Source organism: Mastomys coucha, unplaced genomic scaffold (assembly GCF_008632895.1).
Source record: "Mastomys coucha isolate ucsf_1 unplaced genomic scaffold, UCSF_Mcou_1 pScaffold22, whole genome shotgun sequence".
In the NCBI taxonomy this organism is placed as follows: Eukaryota; Metazoa; Chordata; class Mammalia; order Rodentia; family Muridae; genus Mastomys; species Mastomys coucha.
This window is the reverse complement of record NW_022196905.1, coordinates 231,675,877-231,682,120: the sequence shown is the minus strand read 5'-3', so window position 1 is coordinate 231,682,120 and position 6,244 is coordinate 231,675,877.

Here is a 6,244-nt window from a genome sequence, read left to right as displayed (position 1 = left end):
TAGCTTGAATGTTTAAGATCTCCAGTGACCACATACTCAAGGAGGAGTTTATTGCCACCATTAACTTCTCTGTGCTCATGCAAAAATTGGAAGCAGGTTTTAAGACCTTAGAAAATCATCTCTAGTGATGTAGGCATTGCTCTACTAGGACTCTGATGAGTGGTACCCTACAACCATTGGAAAGCATGTTATTCTAGATCTCAGGGAACTGGTAAAGAGCTACTGGGGTGTAAGGAGACAAGAACCCATCTATACCCATGAAAGAGTGTAGAAAACTGTCCTAGGTGGAGATCATTAGCAATCTCTATTGTTAAGGAGGGACAACACCAGTGAGAAATGCATATTTTTGATGTTTAGAAACACCTCTCCATGTTTGAAATCCAACCAAGACTATATCAGCCACTTTTGGGGCTGCCTTGAAGTGATTAAGTATTAATCATAAAGTTGGGGACACTTTCTGTGAAGAGCAAGTCTAAAGTTGAAGGTTGAGGATGCATCAAAGTAATCTCCAAAAAACAGCCCCACAGCAACATTCTGGAATAGCAACAGCCAAGGTCATACTGGAAGATTTAGAGGAGATGCCTCAAAGCCTTCCAAGATGGCAGAAGAATCCAAGCCTCACTCACATCTTGTATTACATTTTTTCACTTCTCTAGCATGTATGTACATGAGCATGCATGCACATATACACACAGAGAACATAAATGAAATAAAAGCATGTCTATATTTATATATTAAAACATGTTTCTAATTTTCTATACATTATATTAAATATTTCATTGCAAAAGGAAAAAGAAAGAAAAACCCTATAATCAGATAACCAACAGAGCTCTGTTGATTAATAGAACAGGTGATGTTAGATCTACTAAGATAGAAATGTAGAATAACTATCAGGACCATTCACACAATCTGAGAGACACAAAGTGTAAGAAAAAAAAAAGAGTCCTAGACCACTTCTCTGGGAGCCCATGGTTCCTCAATTTCTGTCTCTGTGAACCTACTGCAAACAAGTTCAGTGAATGACTGGGTGTCTGCCTTGCGTTCCAGTTTTTCTCTGGAGGAAAAAACAAACAAACAAAACAAAACAAAACAAAAAAACCCAAAAAACAAAAAACAAAAACCTTAAACAAAACTGCTAAGTGTTACATGCAGCAGAAACCCAGTCTGTGACTCTGACACCCGAGGAAGGGAATGGTAACTTCCATTTCAAAACAGCTACAGGGGGCTGGAGAGATGGCTCAGCCGTTAAAGGCTAGGCTCACAACCAAAAAATAAAACAGCTACAGGAAAGCATGTGATTAAGTCTTCGGTCTTCGGTGGTGAAGAGTAGATTGGGATCTGCCTCTGCCTTCCTACTTCCCTGAAACCAGTTAAGACCCCACAGCATCTCCTATGCTGCAGTAGAGTGAGCAGTGTGATATATCTGAGTAGTGCAGTGAGAAGAGTGTCCACTGCCTCTGGCTCTTAAAATCTTTCTACGTCTTCCACATAGCTCCCTGAGCCTCAAGGTGGAGTGTGTGATGGAAACACCCCACTTAGGGCTCAGTGCTCTAGAGTCTTCCTCTACACATGTGTCAGTCCTGAGTCAGCGTGCTTATTACTATTCACTGCAAGAAGAGGATCTCTGTTGGAGCTTTGGGATTTATAAAAGAGGTTTTACAGCATTCCTTCCTTTCGGTTCCCTTTTTAGAGGGTTGACAGCATTCTGCAAGCAAATCATTGCTACCTCAGTCCCTCAGTCCCACGATCAATTCAGAAGTGTTCATGTCCCTTTGACCTATTTTGGCGAATCTAGTGTCACTCTAAATTTATACATCTCTTCAAGATTTTCCAATCTACTGGAATGTAGCGTTTCAAAGCCCTCTCTAATGCCCATGATTATCTCAGTGAGCTGTGGTAATGCCTTCTTTAGGTTTCTTGTTATTAGCTTGGATCCTCTTCTCTTTCCTCTTATTTAACTTTTGAAAGGCAAATTCTTCTTTTTATTGTGATCTTTGTCTAGTCTACATTAATTTTTACCCTGATCTTTACTCTTTCTTTTTAATAATATAGTTTTAAATAAAAAAGTTATACAGTGTATTTTGGTCATATTCTATCCCTTCCTCCAATGGTTCTCAGATCTCTTCTCCTTGCCCTCCCAACTTCATAATACTTCTCTCTCTTAAAAAACAAAAAACAAAAACAAAACAAAACAAAAATAAAACAGGAAACCAAAGCAAAAGACAGGTGTAATTTCAATTTACTAACATTAAGTTTGGTTTAGTCTATTTTTCTCAGCTCTTTAGATGTATCACTGCATTATTTACTTGCTTTCTGTTTTATAACTTTTAACCTAGGGACTTTATAACTGTACATTTTCCCTCAAAACTGCATTTCTGTATCTCAAAGTTTGCTTAGAGCATATGTTTTTTATTACATTGTGATTCTAGAAACCTATTTTTTTCATTCTGGTCTTTTCACTGGGCATCCTTTGGTAACAACAAAACATTTCATTATCAGAATAGGAATGCATGCCATATCAATCAGATGGAAGGACATGGTATGCTGACTGTGCCTTTAGAAAGAAGTGTTGAAACCTATGTTGAATATTGATTAGCTCGTAGAACAGTGATCTATCATACATTAAATAGGGAGGGAGAAGATTAATAGAAATTTCATCTACACACATGATTTTATTTTACTTTTGGTTTTTCAACACAGGGTTTCTCTGTGTAGCTCTGGCTGGCCTGAAATTCATGGTGTAGACCAGGCTAGTCTTGAACCCTGAGAGCCACAAGTGCTGGGATTAAAAGGGTATACCACCATACCCTGCTCACTATTTAATTTTAATTCAAACCTGGGTCTTTGAACAAATGGCGGTAAGGTTTCTTCTAGATCCAAGAATTGAAAAAATTACTAATGTATATAACTAAGCTATTATTTGGTATACATTGGGTTATTGAAAGCATTGTCATTTATACAGAGAAAATATTTTCCAATTGATCAGATAACTCAGTGGACTTTTGAAATACAACCACTTTTTATGTTTGAGCCGTGTGGACAGTTGTTTCTCTGCATTGTACAAAAAATGATTTTAACCTTAAAATGAGTTAATGTATAATGCACTTCATTGTGTCGTAATAAAGATAATAATTTTTTTGAATTTTAAGAATGGATTTTGTGTGTATGTGTGTGTGTGTGTGTGTGTGTGTGTGTGTATCTGTCCATGGGTGCTTGTGTGTTTTATTTTTGTGTGGGTAGTTTTTTGGAGGTTTTCTCTATTTTTTCTTTTGTAAAAAGAAAGAAAGAAAGGTCATGGAGTTTGATCTGGAGGTGGGAAGGATCTGGGAGGAATTGGAGGAGAAGAAAATTTTAAATAAACACACACATGCAAATAGTTCAATATTTATTTATTTATTTATTTATTTATTTATTTATGTATTTACTCACAGCCTCTTCCCTACTCTCCTACCAGTTCTCCACTCCTACTTCCCCCATCCCCTCTCCTTTCCTCCTCAGCGAGGGCCCCCATAGGTACCAGCCTGCCCTGGCACATGAAGTTGCAGCAGGACTAGTCGCATCCTCTCCAACCCAGGCCAGACAAGGCAGCCCAGCTAGGGGGAAGGGATCCAAAGGTCGGCAACAGAGTCAGAGACAGCCCCAACTCCAGTTGTTAGGGTACTCACATGAAGATCAAGCTGCAAATCTGCTACATATGTGTAGGGGGCTAGGTCCAGGCCCTGCAAGTTCTTTGTTTTTTGGTTCAATCTCTGTGATCCCCCATGGGGCTAGCTTACTTGACACTGTCGGTCTTCTTGTGGTGATCTTGACCCCTCTGACTCTCTCAATCCTTCTTCCAACTCAACTCTTCCATAAGACTGTCCAAGCTCTGCCTAATGTTTGGCTGTGGGTCTCTGCATCTGTTTCCATTAGCTGCTGGATGGAGCCTTTCAGAAGAGTTATATTATGCTCCTATCTGCAAGCACAACAGAGTTATGCTTGTGTCAGAAGTTGGCTCTCTCCCATGAGATGCGTCTCAAGTTGGGTCAGACAGTGGTTGGCCATTCCCTCAAATTTTGCTTCATCTTTATCCCTGTACATCTTGAAGGCAGGACAAATTTTGGGTTGAAAGTTTTATGAGTGGGTTGGTGTCTGCATCCTCCCACCAGAAGTCCCACCTGGCTGCAGGAGGAATCAATATATCTTACTTCAAAAGATTGTATCCCACCAAATTGGAAAATCTAAACCCAATAGATGATTTTCTTGATAGATACCACTTACCATAGTTAAATCAAGATTAGGTAAACAATTTAAATAATCCTACAGTCCCTAAGGAAATAGAAGCATTCATTAAAATATCCCAACCAAAAGAATCCTAGGGCCAGATGGTTGTAGAGCAGAATTTTACCAGACTTTCAAAGAACAGCTAATACTAATACTCTTCAAACTGTTCCACTGAGATTATACCATTTGAAGCTTATTTATTGCTTGTTTGTTTGTTTGTTTACTTGCTTGTTTGTTTTAATTCCAGGGTATCTGTTAAGAGGGATGGTGCAATTCTGATAAGTTTGGCTTGTTAAGTAAGTGGACACTTTTCTTTTGTTCTATGTCCTGTAGTCAATGCTTGACCTATGCTGGGATGTGGAGGAGTTCTTACCACAGATGTTAGGAGTTCTAAATGCCTCAAGGACTTTTGTGTTCATATCTTGTTCTAGATGTGAGAAATGTGACATAATTGTAATTAGTTTCATTAAATGGCTTTTCTATTGATCATTTGGAATCTCAGTTCCTACTCTATGGATTCACAGATTTTGTGTCTTGATCATGTTCCAGGTACCCTCACCTGGTTCAGTTTCTGGGAGCCCCCATGGGAGAGGTTGTTTGTATTACTTTTTATTATTTATTTATTTCTCTCTAAACATATTTATTTGATTTTTCTTCTGTTCCTTATATATATTCCTTTCTTCTGTTTGATCTATTTATTTCTAAAATCTATAGTTTATTCCATAATCTCAATTTTTTGTTGAAATTTTTACCTGAGATTTTCTGAATTGACATGCTTACTGCAGTCCTATGGTAGTTCTGTACATTTCAAATGTTATTCATGTTCTCAGTGTTTTCACAGGACCTTGTATAGAGAAAAGTCCAGGCCACTGTTATATTATGTCCCTTATGCTCTAAAACTCACATCCCATGGGATTTATATTTGCATAATCACTGTCCAAATGAGCTACATCTCCTCTCATCATCATTGATGCAGGGCATGGAAAATAAAGTAAAGGATGGTCACATCTGATTTCCTATCAAGAACATAAAACATGTTTCCTCATTGTAAAATGGGACTTTAACTATTTCTATTGCAAAAAACCTTATTTTTGTTGTTTTGTTGTTTGTTTTTCTTTTGTAATATTTTTAATTTTTAAAATTGTAATATAATACCTCCCCCCTTTCCTTTCCTCCCTCTAAGCCAGCAGTTCTCAAACTGTGCATTGCCGCTCATTGGGGGCAAATGATCCTTTCACAGGGGTCACATATTGAGTATCCTGTATTTCCAACACTTATATTGTGACTTATAACAGTAGCCAAATTCCAGTTATGAAGTAGCAACAAAAATAATTTTATGGCTGGGGGTCACCACAACAGGAGGAACTGTATTAAATGGCCACAGCATCATGAAGGTTGAGAATCACTGTTCTAAACCCTTCTATATACCCCTTCATTCTGTTTTTTAAATTCATGGACTATTTTTTTCATTAATTGTTGCTACATACATTAATGCATATATATATATATATATATATATATATATATATATATATATATATATATATATATATATATATGCCTATACATAAATATGGCCTGCTCAGAAGGGACACAGTTGCTTATGTAAAATCAAGTTACTTATATGTATGCTTTCAGGGCTGACCATTTGGTGTTGGATAGCCAATTGTTGTGTCCTTAACCAGGTTACCCTGGTTCCATGATCCCAACTTTCCTTAGTTGCCTCTTTTTTTTTAAACAGATTAGTTCTATTACTGCCCAGGAAATAAAGACATTTAGAAACAAATCACATCTGTTTTCACCTGGCATTCATCAGTGAATATTACTCTAATAGAAAATGGATTTCTCTCTTCCAAGAGGGCCTCAGACTCTAGAGTATACAACATGTTATTTTGATATGTGGAATCTAGAATTGTGTGTGTGTGTGTGAGAGAGAGAGAGAGACAGAGAGAGAGAGAGAGAGAGAGAGAGAGAGAGAGAG